This window comes from Nuphar pumila, chromosome 12 (assembly GCF_984573655.1).
Source record: "Nuphar pumila chromosome 12, dmNupPumi1.hap1.1, whole genome shotgun sequence".
Classification (NCBI taxonomy): Eukaryota; Viridiplantae; Streptophyta; class Magnoliopsida; order Nymphaeales; family Nymphaeaceae; genus Nuphar; species Nuphar pumila.
The window spans coordinates 106,576,741-106,595,305 of NC_143260.1; the positions used below are offsets into that span (position 1 = coordinate 106,576,741).

The following is an 18,565-nucleotide window of genomic DNA, read 5'->3' on the forward strand; positions in this document are numbered from 1 at the left end:
CTTACGGGAGGACATTTTCTTCAAAAGCATATCTACCTTTTTTATATATTATTTTATTATAAAGTCATCATGGGCAACATTGGCATATGAATTATCGCGGGTTCCAAGATATTCCTTCATACACACAAGAACACGCGAATTTGGGTTTTGGGGAGAACACACACCACCCTGATATGCTTGTAACTATCATTTGCACATCATTGTTTTCAGTGTTGATCATGGTTAATCAATTGATAATGGTGATTATTAAGTAATAATAAGTAAAGTGATGTTAGTACGATTGAAATTTTCTACCGCCCCACCCAAGTTTCGACTAAGATTTGCATTTTTTTAATGTAAAAAAAATTAAAAAAAGTATTATTTTACCAGGTATGCTCCTAGACTAGTTTATGAAATCCTTACATGTATTTTTTTTTTATGTTGGGTTCGATTGGACCCAATCAAGACCCGATAGCAACATCTCAAATCAGATATGAGTTTGGTCCCACTTAGGTCTGAACCAAACCCGACTTGTTGACACCCTTATCTCCACTGAAAAAACCCCTAAGCTTCGTAACATTTCTCCCACATTTGGCCTTGTGACAAAGGACAGACACCCTGGTATCAAACCAAGGGACTCATTCTATCAACTGGAACAGGTTCTTCTTTTCGATATGTAACAGAGATGTCACCAAGTTGACAAGATGTCACGAGTTTGAAACCTACAAGGGGCGCCCTTTGCAAAAAAATCTCTGTTGGGTGTACTTCTTGTTGGGCAGAGAGGACCTCAAGGGTTTTACCACAGGACCAGCCAATGTGTGGTTGGTGATAGGAGGGTATTTCTTTGACAAAGAAAAAACCTAAGATAGGTATGGACTCAACCAACACTAGTGCATGCCTCAAACAACAAAACCCTTGAGATCCACTTTGCTCCCAGCAATACTCCCACATTTGGCCTTGTGACAAGTAGGAGTGTCAACGGGTTGGGTTTGGTTTGGACTCAGGTGGGACCAAACTCAAATTTGATTTAAGATGCAGGTACTTTGAATTTTAGCTACTGAGTCCAATAAATATTCAGATTTAATGGATATCTGAATCTATTTACATGTAAAAAAACTGAATTTGCTATGAGTTTTTCACTATCCAGATTTGAATCTGAATTCAAATTCGTTTATCCAATATCCGATTAGTTGAGTATGGTATTGATTGCATCTGATCCGAATCCAAACCATTTACATCTCTAGTTTTAAGAGTCGGCTCAGGTCACAACGCCGCTCACCTAAACAATGTTCTTGATCACCTAGCAAGCATGCCCTGCTAGTAAGGAGTAAGCTCGAGCTTGTATCGGGCTCAAATCTTACTATAAGAAAAATGTTAATTAGCGACGGAAATTTGTGATGGATTATTTTTGTCATAAATTTGTGATGAATTAGCTAAAAAAAACTAATCGTCCTTAAAATTGGAATTATTTGCGGAATTAACGACAAAAAAATTTGGTCTCAAAATCTGTCGCTACCATCGCTAATTATATTCTGTCTCAAAATCCGTCGCAACTTCACGATGGATGAGCAACAAAATTTTTCATCGCTACGCCATCGCTAATTAGCGACGATTTTTGAGAGAGAATGTTTCTGTGGCTATTTTTTTATTTAAACCGGGGCTCAAAATTTTTTTCACCCTCGTCGCACTTTTCCCCCTTTCACTGTATGCGGCTCCTCGAGCCTTTTCTTCTTCTCCTTTCTCTTCCTCGTCCGCAGACTGGTCGCTAATTAAGGGGAGAGCGATGGTGGTGGTTCTGCTTTGGCTGCTTCTATTCCTCCTCCTCGACTGATGATCACCCTTCTGGGAAGACCCTCACTGAAGGGGTTCTTCAAGGGGGAGGTTAGCCCCGGCCCCATGACCCTCGTCTCCTCTTTCTTCACCGATAACAACCCCGAGACAGAGTGTCATTCCTTCTCGCAGACGCCAAGGCCTTTCCCAACGCTTTGACTGCCCCCCGCAGCGGCGGCAAGCCAGTGGGTTTATCCGGGAAGGGGGAAGGAGATGTCGGGGGTGAAGAGGGAGGATTGAGGTTCAAGCTGGGGAACCCCTTGGGGCTTGTCGTCATTGGCCCTCAGTCGTTGTTCGTCACCATCCCACCGGGCCTTAGACCCACCACTCTGCTGGATTCGCCCATTTTCCACCATTCTGCTGGCTAGGTTAGTTGGTCACGCAATTTTTTCCCTCTTCCTCACGGCGTATGAACTCGATTACGCTCGCTTTAATTCAAATTTTCTTGTTTGGAATAGAATTGGATCCTTTATCTTTCTTAACTTTGATTTTTCTTCGCGCAGTAGTTAAGTCACATATTTGTTGATTTTACCATTTTTTTTTTGGGTGGGGGGGTGGGGTGGAGGTGTTATAGATGTCAAAACCAAGATTTTTGGATGATTACAAAATACAATTGCTGGTGTGAGAGATGCAAATTGAAGCTCAACCTTTTACTTTTCTCTTCTAATTTCCCTCTTCTTTTATTTTTATGTTTCCAATCAAGAAGTAGACTAGAAGGCCATGGTGCCGAGTATTTTTCTTTTGCAGATTTCCAATCAAGAAGTAGACTAGAAGGCTAACGACTGTCTAAAAGGTTTGGGACTTAGTGTCTTTAATATTCTCTTTCTATTGTAACAGAAACAGACAGTTTTTCTTTGGGATTCTGTTGGATGGTTTTTAGGAAGTTCAATTCTGATCATTAAGGTTGGTTTCATCCGCATGAGTTCAATTCTGATCATTATTAAGAATCCAATCTTTTAATATGTTTGCTTAATATGGTGATTATTCTTTATCTGGTGTCTGTTGAGCTAATCTTTGCCATGCAGGTACATGCTTGCTGAAGGTCTTGGGCTTTCTGGTATTGTGTCAATTCTGTGCACTGGAATTGTGAGTGCACTTCCCAAGATCTTTCGATAGAATAACCTACTATTACCTAAATTCATTGCATAATTTTTTCTGTTTCATATTTTTTACTGTTCAGGTAATGAAACACTACACTTTCTCAAACTTATCAGAAAATTCCCAAAGATTTGTTGCTGCGTTTTTTCATTTGATATCATCCACACCCTCCAGACAATTAATTTTCTCATTGTAAGACCAATTTAAATGGTAAGTCCTGGCTCCAGTCATATGATAGGGGCGACTTGTAAATGTCGCCAAGTTGAAGGGATGTCACAAGTTCAAAACCCATGAGTGGCATCCCTTGCTGCAACGTGGAAGCTGGGTGTACTCCCTGGTGGGCAGGGAGACCTCAAGGGTTTTAGCAACAGGAGGCCAACCAATGTGTTGTTGGTGATAGAGGGTTTTTCATTTAGATTATTCAAAAAAAATGTAACCAAAACTTTCTTTCTCTCTAAAAAAAAAAATTTAAAAAAAGGAAATCACTAAACAACATAAAGAAATCATGAATTGCCTCTTACATAGGGATGGCAGTGGACCGGGGCGGGGACGGGGGACAAGGTCTCCACCCCCGCCCCGTCATAAAAAGTTAACCTCCATCCCTGTGGCGGGGGGACTTTGGACCTCCACCCCCACCCTGTCTCAAACTAATTATCCTCATCCCTGCCTTGCTTCGCCCCGTCCTCGTTCCCCGTCCCCGTCCCCATCCCCATCCCCATCCAGTATTAGGGTTAGTAAGTGGCGAGGGCGCTCTCTCCAACTAGGCGTGGGAAAAGGAGAGGGGCAATGGGCTAAGGTTGTAGCTGGTGATGGGAGGCTGGTGTTGGGCTGCCTCTCACATGCATGCCAGGAGCCTAACCTATTCACACTACCCATGTCTTTGGCGAGGCTTTCTATGGATTTCTGTCGACGATCGACGAGAGGGCGTGCAGGCGGGGTCACCACCTGCTTCTGCAGAACGGTGGTAGAGTCTGGCGACAGTGAGAGTTCAAGAGGGAGGAGAGGGTCCAACAGCGGTAGGATTCTGATTTTTCGAGAGAGGGTGAGCTCGAGAGAGAGAAATTGAGAGGGACTAGTAAGTTAGTATATATTATTATGGTTTTATTGTAATTTTATTAGTTAGGTTTAAGTATTTTAGTAATTTTATTAACGAGGATGGGGCGGGAATGAGGCGGGGCGGGGGAAAGTGTAAGTCCATCCCCGTATAGGGATGAATTTTGACCATCATCCCCGCCTCCATCTCCGTTTCATGCCCTTCATCCCCGGTCCATATGGGGCGGGGCCTCGTCACCCCGTTTCCCCCCGGTCTACTGCCATCCCTACTCTTACAGGTTGAAGCTTAGAAGATTTGTTCAATGTTGCATAAAAACCAGAGTTACCGAAAGCTTATTATATTGGTGGGAAGCTTATATTTCGAAAACTCGCTTCTGGAACATGATAAAAATCTCGATTCTTACGCGCTTCTCCTATGTTTTTCACATGCTTCATTTATTCTTCTTAACGTTTTCACTCAACTTTTCATATTTTTGTGTGTCATCTCACACTTTTAACTCACTTTCATGTGTTTTTTTTATAAATTGACAGCCATCATTTTTAGATTTTGTTAAAAATTTAATTTTTACACTAAAAGATCATGAAATTTAAGAATAGTCACTTTTATTTTAGTTTTTATTTGTATTTCATTTTGATTAACTTTCAATTCTTATATTGGTTTGTTATTTATGCTTTTCATTTCCTATACATTTTAAAATGCATCGCTTCTTGCTTTCACTTCTCGTATCGTTTCCCATTTTTACTTCCTAGTCTGATAATGCTGATAAGAACAACAAACATCATCAAGTTGATCAATTGACAAGCACCCAAAGTCTCATCTTCTATATGTGTTATATTATTTTGATACATTGTAAACAAGTTAAAACAAAAAAAAAATGAAAAAGAAGAACTAGAAATAAAATGCCAATGTCTATTGCTAAATTATTAGATTTTTGCTCAAAACTATCCCTAAGTTTTTCTTCTATTTTTTTTATTTCCCTAAGTTTGTGGGTGTTGGGTTCTCTTCAAAAATTTAGTTCTACAATGAAAGATTTTGTGTAACCGCTTGTTCTTATATAGAGGGTTGGTGCCTTAAAGGGCAAGACCCTCAAGGGCATTAGACCTTGGGCATGTGCATTACTTTATTCTTTAACCTTGGACTTTGGACCTTGGACATTGATCTGGACCCTTGACATTTGACTTTGGATCTTAGATTTGGATGTTGAATCTTGGGTTTGGTCTTTGACTTATTTTTTTAGTACTTAGGATGGATTTAATCCCCAAGTCTAAAACCGACTTTGACTAGCTCATTTATTGGCTTTGACTTTGCATTAAACCTATTCGGATCTTTTTGGATCTTATTTGAAGGAAACTTGACTAATGGTTTTGCATGGGCAATAAAGGTTCAAAATGATCCAGAAGCCACCTTTATCCTTGCTTTGATTGACTATTGACTTGTTGACTCAGTCAAGGTCGAATTTGACCTTGCCAAAGTCATTTATATCTTGTTTTAGTGCCCCTCTTTGCATAACGGTTTGTGCCTTCATGGCTGGTGATCATGCATATGTTTTTGCATTTTATTCATATTATTTTATGCATGATTCGTTGAAAAATCGTGTTAAAAACTCAGTCTTATCGATATTTTTGAGAAACTGCATTTAAATTGAAAATAAAGGAAAATTCATGTTTTTAAATATTTTCATGCATTTTTCAATGTTTACTTTTGTTTAGAATGTTTTGATTAGTGTTTTAATTAGTGTAGAAGTGTCTAAGTCATAGTCTATTTGGTTTAGGAGAGGTAGTTTTGTGAAACACGTTTTTCAGAAACATTGTTTTGAAAATTTTAAAAATATGTCAAAGTTTTCTGAAAAAATGTATTAACCTAATTCTCATAATATTAATAGTTTTTTTGAGAGAGAGGAAAATGTTTTTCCCATCTCTGTAGCCTGCACCCCTCTTTCTCTCTTTCCTCTCTGCCTCCCCTTCTTTCTTTTTCTCCATTGTTCCATCGACCAATTGCCTACCTCTTTCTTCTTGCTTCTTATATTTTTCAATCCTTCTTTTAAACCCCGTCATCGCTGGTTCCTCGCATCCCCTCTGTCGGGGAGAGAGAGCGGAGTGTGTTTGATTGCAGCGAGGAAGACCACCTTTTTCTTCTCAACCCTTCCATCGGAAGCGGATCCGATAGTTTGCTTTTTCTCCCCCATCTCCATAGTTTTTAGGATCATTGCATGCATATTTCTTTATTTTTTGCATTATCATAGCATATAGCATAGTCTGATTTTCTTGTTTATGTTATTTTCGCATCTTAGACTAGTTCGTATGTCATCTAAATTAGGTTTATTCAATTTTGTTTTTTTGTGTGTTATACTTGGTTTGTGATTGATAGATTCAATTAATATAGACATAGATTTATTTATTTTTTGTTCATAATTAATTTGTCATTCTCACTTAGTCGTTTCTTGTATATTGATTGAATCTCAAATCATGGACAGCGGAAAGCATGCATTGCAAAACACTGATCTGCGTGATCCTTCATTCACGTAGATCTGTGTACGAGCATAAAGAAAATGCATAGTTCTTTTTTCGCTTGTATAAGAGAGTTTATGCACTGCGACCTATCATTGCTTTCTGCTGATCGGGTCGCCCTTATGCAAGCTGCTGAATCCCACTGAGAGTGTGACAAAAGAAAACATTTATTTATTATTTTGGATACAGCAGATTGCAAGCAGCGCAATCTCTAGGGTCAACCCGAAATAACAAATCTCGTATTTTGATCTTCATCTTGGTGTTAACGTCAATCATGGGTGAGCATGATTGACACTAACTCTAATTCATTTTCTTTCATTTGATCTGGGACAGTTCAATCTGATTAGTTCTCGTATCTTGCTGATTAATAATACACATATTACATTAAGAAGTAGTTACATCCATGTTAATATTTTTCTTTTGAATTAGTTTAGAGGTTATTCAATAAATATCATCATAGGAAAATAACGTCTCTTGTTGTCAGTCAATTAACCATGCATTTAGTTTGTGTTTTTATTTTATTCAATTAGCTATAATTAGCTATAGTTGGTTTGATGTTTGTTTGCTTAACTAGCAATGTTTTCAGTTTATTTGATGATAATTTAGATTAATCGAAAGTTTTTATTCACGGTTTTTTAGTTGAAGCAGTTAGATAGTTTAACGTGTTTTAGGTTAGGCTAGTTTGAATTCTTTTTATTAGCTGTTTGAAACTCATGTTTTTCATTAGTCGTCTATAGTATACATTGCTGCATTTTATTAATTTTTAGTTCAGTAGTTGTTCTTTCATACTTATTTCATCTTTTAGTAGGTTGTTATTAATGAGTTTAGATCTGTATTTTTGCTAATTTTTATTCAATCAAGTTTTAGATTTTGTTTAGTTTATTTCTTTTCTGCTGCATTTCGTGTTTGTTTGTTTTGCAGAAAAACGATCGGACATACGGTGAGCCCCTTTTTTGTACCCTCGAAGAGCCCTCTAAGGCCCTTCAAGCCCTTCAGAGCGCCCCTCAGAAGGACCACAAAGTGATATGCAAAGAAGAAAAGTAAAACATTAAGGGGACTAAAGACTCGAAGCACTGAAGATTTTTTTCTCTTTCTTTTAGATTAAGATTTATTTTATTTCATTAATTGGGTTTGTAATAAGGCACTTTATTTTTGTTTGTTTAAGCCCTCCACAGAGGGTCGTACTCTTGTTTATTTCATTAATTAATTTTTATTTTCAAGGCAATAAAGGGTAGTTTAGCTTTTCTATAAAATACAAAGTATTTTTCCCGTTCCCTGAGTTCGACCCGGACTTCACTGCTAGTGTGAACCGGTTTTTATTATTTGATGCATAGTTTGCACAAACGTTTTTATGGAAAATATATTTTTAAAATACTCTATTAAAAAAGTTGCATCAGCTGGCCTTTTTAGCCAGTAATGGCCCATTATTTATGGTCATTTTGGCTTCTTAAAGGCCCTTTATGGCCTTTATGTGTGGCCTTGGGTCGAGGCCTATATAAAATCAAACTCTCTCTCATTCTATTCATCTCATTCCCAGCTCTCTCCTCTTTCACAAGTGCTCTCTCTTCTCCTCTCCACAAGCTCTGCTCTCTCTCCTCTTTTGGTTTTCAAGATTCTAATTTGGATTTTAATCTAGGATCCAAATCTGATTGAAGTTCAAATTCCTATCTAGGATTCAGATTTGGTTGTTGATCAGACTCATATCCAATTGTTGTTCATATCTAGATCCACTTGTAGTTTGAATCCATACACATATTTGAATGCAGGATCCATATCCAACTCGAGCTTAAATATCCTATCCTACACAAGAGGTCGTTCAAGGTGGTTCATATAGAGGTTATCGGTCTCACCTAGTGCAGCATGTAGATCAATTTTTTGCGAGTAGGCAAAAGCTTGATTGTATCTTGGGAGCGTAGTTGCACGAATACCCATTACACTGAGGACTTGATCCTAAGTGGAGCAACTATCTCTTGAAATATAGCATGTGTATACGCATGCATCTGAGCCTACCTAGTTCAAACTCAATTGCATGACCCACTAAGTTAAGCAATATTTCCAATAATTTTCAAGTGATATTTCTGCATATGGTGACTGTAAAGGTTGGAAACGAGGAGCTGCCCAAATTGTCCCAATTTGATGGCAATACAAGGTGTTCATCTTCCTCATGATTGCAAATATAGTGTGTGTGCTCATAGATGACTGTCCTAAAGAACGTGAGGATAAAACCATTACTGAAAACTACAAGAGATGAAAGTGGAAGTACAATGACTTCATGTGTCGCGAACACATACTGAATGCACTATTCGACACCCTTTTCGGCCTCTACTCAAAAGTTACTATGGCAAAGAAGTTATAGAAAGCCCTTTAAAGCAAGTACAAAATGAAGGATGCAATAAATCGTAAGTTTTTAGTTAACAAGTATATGAATTTCAAATTCTTTGATGATAAGCTGGTGCTACTTCAAGTTCATGAGATGCATATCTTGGCTAATCAGATCAAGTCTAAAGGTATGAACTTTGATGAAACATTTTAAGTAGCTGCAATCATTGGTAGATTGCCCTCATCTTGGAAAGATTATCAAAATGAATTAAAATATAAGAATGAAGAGTTTGCCTTAAAACAACTTATTCAACATCTTAGAATCGAGAAGAAAGCTCGATTTCAAGATAAGAAAGATGAAGTAAAAGAAGTTTGTGCTAAGGTAAACATAGTTGAACGCCAACAAAAGTTCAAACCAAGACTTAGGAATAAGAATAAGAAATGCAAGTTGATTGCTAAAAAAACTTTTGTTTCCTACTATACTTGTGAAAAATTGGGTTACTATGTGAGAGAATGTTGATACATAAAGAAATTTTCAGGTAATAAAGCCAATAAACTCGATGACGACCTGGTGGTTGTAGTTAGTGAGATATTTATGATTAATTCGGATAAAAGGTGGCACGTGAATTCTGGATCAATGATTCATTCATGCAATGATAAAAGTATATTTGAAACATACGAAACCGTGGAGAAAGACCATATGATTTATATGAGAGATAAACATGAAGCTAAGGTTCATAGAAAAGAAAATATGAAACTTCACCTTCGAAAAATGTTTAACCCTCCAAAATGTGTATCACATACCTACCATCACGAAAAATCTTGTATATGCCTATTTGCTTACAACTCACAGTTTCAAAGTTGTATTAAAATTTGGCAGTATTACATTGTCGAAGAACCATAAGTTTGTAGGCAAAAATTATGCCACCAATGAGTTGTTTAAGCTTAATCTGATGAATAAAGTTGATTCTGCTTCTATTTATATGATTGACTCATATGATTTATTTTATGTTAGATTAGGACATGTTTATTATAAATCTTTGAGAAAATTGAGTAACTTAGGACTTATTCTTAAATACAAAATTGAACATCTTAGAAAATGTGATATTTGTATTCAAGCAAATTTTTCAAAAAAAATATTTTAGAGTGCTGAAAGAACTTCTAAATTATCAGATTTAAAACACAATGATGTATGTGATTTGAAAAATACTCCAACTTGTGAGGGTAACAATTATTGTATAACTTTTATTCATGGTTTCACAGAATATGCTTTTGTCTATCTCATGAAAACAAAAGATGAATCATTTGAAAATTTTAAGATTTTCAAAGTTGAGGTTGAAAACTTTCATAATTGCAAAATAAAATCTTTTAGATCTGATAGAGGTAATGAATAGCTTTCAAATGAATTTAATGAATTTTATAAAATTCATAGAATACATAGACAAAATATTGGTTCATATAAAGAACATAATGGTGTAGTTGAATGTAAAAATAGGACTTTAATTGACATAGTTAATTCAATGCTTATTAGGTTCTGATATAGATTATAATTCGTAAGATGATGCATTGCTTAGTTCATGTCATATCTTAAATAAAGTTTTATCTTCTAAGTCAAACACTACACCTTATGAACTTTGGAAAAGTAAAAATCAATTTTAAATTATTTAAAAGTTTGGGGTTTTATTGCTTATGTAAAACTTACTAAACCAAAATTAACCAAACTTTGTCCAAAAACCATAACATGTGTTTTTATTGGATACTCTCAAAATAGCAAGACATATGGATTTATAGATATTTAAACCAAAATGATTTTAGAGTATATCCAAGATGAATTTAGAAAAAAAACTTTAAAATCACTTAAAGCTCCAAAAGTAATTGAAAATAATTCAAGCAAAAAAATTCATGGGCCTGAAAATCCTGAAATTTGAAAAAGTAAAAGATCAAGAAAATCAAAAGATTTTGGTCCTAATTTTTATCTCTAGATGATAGATAGGGACACTGTTTCTTTTATAAAAGGTATGACCTATCTTGATGCTCCTTCTTGAAAAGAAGTTATAGAGAGTGAATTAGATTCTATTATAGAAAATAAAACTTAGATTTTAGTTGATTTACCTCTTGGTTTTAAACACTTGAGATGCAAATAGATTTTCAAAAAAAACTTCGAATTGATGGCTCTATTGAAAATTTTAAAGTTAGACTTATAGCTAAAGCTTTCAAATAAAAAACTGGACTTGATTATTTTGACACACATGCTCCTGCAAGTAGGATTGCATCTATTAGAACTATGATTGCTTTAAAATCATGAATTTATAATTTTAAAAATCATCAAATAAACGTCAAAATTGAATTTTTGAATAGTGTCTTAGAAGAAGAAATTTATATGGAACAACTGGAAGGTTATATAATATCAAGTCAAGAAAAAAAGTTTTTTTATTATTAAGGTTATTGTATGGTTTAAAATAATCGCTTAAACGAGAAATTTGATAAAGTAATCATTTCATACAGTTTTAGATTTCATGACATTGATAAGTGCATATATAGCAAAGTAGAAGATAGTAATGTGATAATTATTTATCTTTATGTGAATGATATGTTAATCATAAGTAATAATATAGAATGTATAAATAATATCAAAAGTTTTCTTTCATCCAAATTTGATATGAAAGATATGAGTTTAGTTGATGTTATATTTGGTATTAAATTGATTAGACATGAGAATAGTTATGCATTAACTCAAACCCACTACATTAAGAAAATCTTAAAAAATATAATAATTATGATGGTAAGCTTATTGTTATTATGATTGATCATAGTGTTAAATTGTTGATTAACACTGGAAGAAGTATATCTCAATTAGAATATGCAAATATTATTGGCAGTCTCATGTATGCTATGAATGAAACTAGACTAAACATATCTTTTAACATGAGCAAGTTGAGCTGATATACTAATAATCCAGGACAAGTGCATTTGGATGCTATATATCGAGTCATGAAGTACTTGAGAGAAACTCTGGAATATGAAATATTCTATGAGAGAGAACCTAATGTGCTTGCGGTGTACAGTGATGAAAACTGAAATTCTGATTCCAATGAATCATTATACACAAGTGGTTAGATATTTACTCTTTGATCTGAAGCAATTATTTAAGAATTCAAGAAACAAATTGTGATAACCTATTCTATAATGAAAGCATGACTAATAGCACTAGCATCAACTAGTATAGAAGCAGAGTGGCTAAAGAATCTCTTAATGGAGATATCATTAAGAGATATGTCAGTACCTCTAATAGCTATGTATTACAATAGTCAAGCAACTATATACAAAGCTGAAAGTAATATTTATAGTGAAAACTAGGCATATCAGTCTAAAGCACAATTATGTGAATAGTTTACTCAAGCAAAGTATAATCTCAATTAAATATGTGAAATCTTATTAAATCTTAGTTAATCCATTGACAAATGAACTTTCTTGAGATATCGTATTTAAGACATTGAGAAAAATAAGGTTAAAGTTTAAAAAAGCAATCACCATTGGCGAAAACTCAACCACTTGATAAGGGTTCAACCATATCGAGTGGTTCAATGGTAAGAAAAAGTCTGAATGATTTGATTGAGCACTTAATATTTTTTCATTCCTAATGTCAAGTGCTTGAAACTTGTGTATGAAGGTTAAGCTCAAATTGAGCTCTTAATAAGATCCATAGGTCTTAAGGCTGGGATGTTTCAAACATGTTTACACCTTTGATGTACTTACCTATGTGAATATGAAGGTAGGGGTCGCCTTCTATGGAACTTAGACTTTATCTGTAGAGCACTCATGAAACTGAATACAGCACATGACCCTTAATATGCAGCTTCTATATATTGGTACACAATATAACCACCTGAAGTGAAAGTATATATTGTGGTATCTGAACGGCCAATTAGGATTCTTAACTCAATGCTAATGCTATTGAGGTCCCAGACTGACCATGACTAAGTAACACTAACATGAGGGTTAAAAACCCAAAAAGTACCTTATGCACTGAATCTTCGCGAACATCCTTTGTATTCATATTTTCTATAGTTTTGATCTACGTAGTATATTGTTTGATTTTAGCTCAAAAATATCCTTAAGTTTTTTCTCTATTTTTCATATTTTTCTAAGTTTGTGGGTGTTGGGTTCTCTACAAAAGTTTAGTCTCACATTGAAGGATTTTGAGAAATCACTTGCCCTTATATAAAGGGGTAATGCCTTAAAGGGCAAGGTTCTCATGGCATTAGATCTTGGGCTTGTGCATCACTTTTTTCTTAGACCTTAGACCTTAGACCTTGAATCTTGGTTCTTGAATCTTGACTTCGGCCTTAGTTTTGACCCTTAACCTTTGACTTGGCTTTGGGCTTGAGCTTTTACTTATCTTTTTAGTACTTGGGATAAATTTAATCATTAAGTCTAAAATTGACTTTGATCAGTCCATTTTATTGGCTTTGACTATGCATTAAACCTATTCAGATCTTTTTGAATCTTATTCAGATTCATTTAAATGTTGGCCAACAGTTTTGCATGGGCATTAAAGGTTCAAAATGGTTCAGCAATTACCCTTATCCTTGCTTTGATTGACCGTTGACTTGTTGATTCATTCAAGATTTGGGTTTTTATATCATGTTTTAGCGCCCGTCTTTGCATAATAGTTTGGACCTTTATGGCTAGTCATTTTGGCCAACCATGACCTATTATTTTTTACTGTTTTGGCCTCTTAAAGGCCCTTTATGGCCTTTTGGATGGCCTTGGGGTGGGGCATACATAAACCTCAGCCCTCTCTCATTTCATTCATCTCATTTTCAGCTCTCTCCTCTCCCCTCTCTCACAAGTGCTCTCTCTTCTCTTCTCCATGAGCTCTGCTCTCTCTACTCGTTTAGATTTTTGAGAATCTAGTTTGGATCCCTATTCATGATCCAAATCTGATTGTAGTTCGGATCTTTATACAAGATCTAAATCTGGTTACTGATCATACCCATATCCATCTGTTGTTCGAATTCATATCCACTTATATTTTTGAATCCATATCCACTTATATTTTTGAATCCATACTCATATCTGAACCTAGGATTCACATCCAACTCGAGCCTAAATTATTTTAGCCTACACAAGAGGTTGTTCAAAGTGGTTCGTGTCGAGGTTACCGGTCTCGCCCCTCGCCCAGTGAAAGGCATGGATCGATTTTTTATGAGTAAGCAAAAGCTCAGTTATATCTTGAGAACGTAATTGCATGAATGCCAATTGCATCGAGGACTTAATCCTAACTGAGGCAACTAACGCTTGAAAGATAGTGCATGTATACGGGTGCCTCCAAAGGTTCAAGCTCAGTTGCTTGACCCATGGTGAACCGCTGCACTGGCAAGGTATAGATGATGCCTTTATTAATCAGACAACTGAAGTTTTTTTTATTATTGGTGCCAAAACATTTTTTTGTAATCTCTTTGCTTAAAATGTTTTCTAAAAGTTCTTTACTTAAAACAAAACCTTAAAGCTGTAATATAACAAGTCTACAGAAAAATTTGATATATCATGCTATAAGAAGCCTGCCAAAGCAGGTTCGACTTCTATCAGGTGTGCGGAAACCTTTCACTGGTGGGCTCTGTAAGGATTTGGGTGTCGGTAACCCCACTCTGAGATTGCCTGCGCCGGCGGGAAACTTTGTCATCCGAAATAAAATTCTGCAAAAGAAAATTTGTAAATACCGATTAGGTGATGCAACAGGGCTTCATCGTAAGGTCCCAATCTGAATCAATGCGAAATAACCCCTCACAATGAGACTCATTTCAATCATTCAGCACACTTTTTTTACCATATCTAGTTCCTTGTATAAATTAACTGGGTGAAAAAGGTTATCCAGCTGCTAACTTGAGGTGGGGTCCACATGCATATATGTGCATAAACATAGTTTTAAACCCTTTATTTGAACATAGAATGAAGCACACAGTGAAATTCCATGTCCTCCATCATTGGTCATAAGTAGCAGAAATTCCTTTGGGACACTTTTGTCTGCAGGCAGGCACCAGTTTCAACGCTGTTCAGGTATTCCTCAAGAGCACTCAACAGCCTTTCCAACTTTTTCTTTTCAATTTTCCTTTCTCTTTATCTTTGTCATTTCCACAAACACATCAATAAGCAAACCACAAACAAGAGTTGCTCAATCATCCCTAAGGAAGAAGAACAAGAAGCGACCATATTTTATTTGGGTCTGGCATCACAAATCTGCTCTGTTTAGAGTTTCTTCTGTGAATTTTGAGAAACACAAGCGACAACCGAGAAAAAACACCTCTCACTCGTGAGCTCATTGGTGTAAAAAAAAAAAAACCAAGTCGCTCTTCTCACCGGGGAGTACACTCAGATTTGGCCTCCTTACAGCAAGGAACGCCCGTGGGTTTTGATCTCGTGACCACCTGACATTCACAAGTCGCTCCTAACAGATGAGCATGGGCAGCAACCCCTTTAGTTATAGTCCACACAGCGTGGAGAAACCAACCATCATGAAGCAGCAGAACACGGAACCAAGGCAAAGTATGAGGAGAGGAAGGACAAGAAGAATGACCAACCTCTGCTACTTCCACCTCACCAAGAATCCCATTTTTTCGCCGCTAAAATTTCTCCGGCGCGTAGGAGCTGGTGCCTCTGGAGCCGTTCGGTCCCTGTTCAGGAAGCCGGCCGCAAAGCCACCGATCGCGAGACCGAGGCGGGTGAGTTCTCCAGGCGAATCTCATCACAAGGAAGCCATGCAGGATTGCATAGAGTTCATCAACTCTTCCTCCTTGTCAAGATCAAATTCTGTCTCGGAGAGGCCAGGCCAAGCGTGCGGTTGTCAACCAATGCAAATCACCAACATGGTGATTGAAAGAATGCAGAAGCAATAGATCATCCATATGCATTCAGTAATGTTCAACAAATGTAGTGACTGATTGACAACTACCACCAAAAATTCCTATCTTAGTTTCTCATCATGTATAGTTCTTAGACATGTTTGCCGCGGTCCACACTGATCTATGCCGTATGTATGTGTATTTTGGTGGATGATTTAATTTTTATTTTTTTTGAAAGAAGGTGGTGTTTAATTATGAAACTTATTGGAATTGTAAATTATGCCAAGCACATCCAAGAGGTTAGGTCTAGATACCTCACTAATCTAGCCATCTATATGATATAGGTATTGCAGTCACTAAAAGGTCAAAGATCTTTACCGGTGGTTAAACTCTCTCTCTCTCTCTCTCTCTCTCTCTCTCTCTCTCTCTCTATATATATATATATATATATATATATATATATATATATATATAGAGAGAGAGAGAGAGAGAGAGAGAGAGAGAGACTACAAAATGAGCATGATGCTAAAAGAAACATGCTACCAGATGTTGGTGTTTTTTTCAATTCTGACTCCATAGATGTGTTTTAGCATGATTGATTTACTAAAAATCGATACTTGGATCATGCATTTTGGATGAAAAATGGTATCAAGAGCATCAAAATTTTATAAAAATTGTAGGTCATTGATTTTTGAAATCTTATAAAAACCTATCCATGCATCGAAATCAAATGCTTCATTAAGTGATTCCTATAAAAACAAGCATATAGATCACATCTGTATGGTCAAAATTTAAAAACGGCACCACAAATCTAATAACACGTTTTATTTATAGCATGGTGCCTATTTTGTAGATTTTCATTATATATATATATATAGAGAGAGAGAGAGAGAGAGAGAGTAACCAGCTCTAGAGATTTTGAACTAGATATATGTGAACTTTTATGTGCAGGCGATTTTATTGTTTTAAATTTGACCATATCAATGTGATCTACATGCTTGGTTTTATAGGAACCAGCTCTTAGATCCTCCATTACACCAAATAAGCTGGTTTTTTAGGGTTTAAAAATCAACAGCTTAATCTTTTCGTAAATATTCATCCCTAAAAAATCATATTTTTTGTTCAAAAAACTATCCAATTGTTATTCACAGCAAACGGAGATTAATTTGCCAAAAAACCCTAAGGTTCACATATTTGTAGTTCATATATATATATATATATAAAATTTCTTTGCCACAAGGTACAGACAGCTAGGGATCAGCATAGCACTGGCTGTTTTGATCCAATTGAACCTCATAGATGAATTCTGCATGTTCACAATAATAGGAATCGCATTTTGGATCATGTTTCTTTGAGAAAAAAAACAAGATTTTATAACCTGGGAAAGTATCACATGTTATAATTAAGTAGCCAAATTTTTTATGCCTTATAGAAACCTGCCTATCTGTCATAGTTGGACAATGTAAGAGTCGATCCCACTACAGAAAAACATGTACATCCCATGAAAAATAACAAAAAAAAATGATGTGTTTGTATTTATAAGCGTTTTTGGCAAATATATGTAGTTTTTTTTTGCGTCTTAATATACCAATGTTAAAAAAGGTTTTGCCCGTATTCTTTGTCAAAGCAGAAAGTAATGATTCCGTTAAAAAGGAGATACCCGTTGACTGCTTTTTTTCTTGTTTTCTGTGTAACTCTCAACCTTTATTTGGTATGGTATGGATCATGAATGGGAAAGGTAATTTCAAGGCCCAAAAGGGTTTGGCACAGTGGGATGGGTCCTAGGCCGTTAGGCAGGCGGTCTAAGTTCAAATCTCATAGGCGTCACTCGAAATGTGATGACTTCCTGAAGTAAGGGGGTAAGTCCCTAGTGAGTTTTACCCTGTCAGGACAGTGATCATATGTATGGCACTGGCAGGTAGATCCAGCGAGTGGTTATTTCGTGTAAATATCAAAAGAAAAGTAACTACAATGCCATTTTCAGACTTGATTCAGGCATGGTCCCAACTATAGATTGCTTGCTTGCAGACACCAGTCCCCATGAACAAGAATGACTTGTCCTTGTTGGACAATTGGACGGTTGGACCCTGACTTCCATATCTGAAATGTAATTAATGTGGGTAGGAGAAGAATGTCTGGATCAAGTGGTCCCCTTCCTAGTTGCCGTTGCAAGTTCACGTGGACTCGAATCATTGCGAAAAGGGATCCCCTAGAAACATTGGTGTGAACTGTTGGGATTTCAGTCGGCTAACTAGTCTTAGGTCACCTCTGAACGATTGATGATTTTCAGTTGTTATTTTACTAACAGGGTGTCAATGGGTCGGGTTTTGTTTGAACTTAGGCAGAACCAAACCCGACCCTGATTTGAGATGATGGTACCGGGACCAGACTTGGATTCAATAGAATCCACCACAAGAGAAACCATACCTGTATTCTATAAGAATTGTATGAACCAGACCCAGACCCAGACCATACCCTATAAAATAATATTTCTCATCTTTTTTACATTGAAAATTTGCCGGTATTATTTTGCTTAGAGCTTTTGGTAATACAAGGTCCACCAACACATCAGATTAGTCAAGGGACACATTTAATGATTTGGAAGCTTATATCACAACCACTCCAGCGGCAGTCATTGACAATTATGATCACCTACTCTAATTACCTTGGGTGGGCCACGTAAGGCAGGATGGTCGTGGGCTCCACCTGGGGTTTTCCTTGCGTCGGCGAGGAAAACAAAAAACATGGCAGAGTTCATCTCATCACACTGCCAATCTGTAGAATGAACCAATGTTGTATCGGACTGAATCGGCCGATAAGTACGTACCAGCAGAAAATCGGTACAATACTAACCTGAATCAGCTATTTTTTAATAAAATGTAAAAAATGCTTAAAATTAATTATTTTAATAGTTTTAACACTTGTCACGTTCTGAT

At 36.3% G+C, this 18,565-nt stretch overlaps 1 long non-coding RNA gene across 1 annotated transcript; it reads left to right on the forward strand.

Annotated features, from left to right (window-relative positions):
* The first annotated feature begins 2,038 nt into the window (after positions 1 to 2,038).
* Positions 2,039 to 7,664, forward strand: LOC149821489 (uncharacterized). The gene is made up of 3 exons (XR_016426449.1): positions 2,039 to 2,177; positions 2,835 to 2,989; positions 7,390 to 7,664. It is a non-coding gene; the product is annotated as an uncharacterized LOC149821489 (long non-coding RNA).
* The last annotated feature ends 10,901 nt before the right edge of the window (positions 7,665 to 18,565 follow it).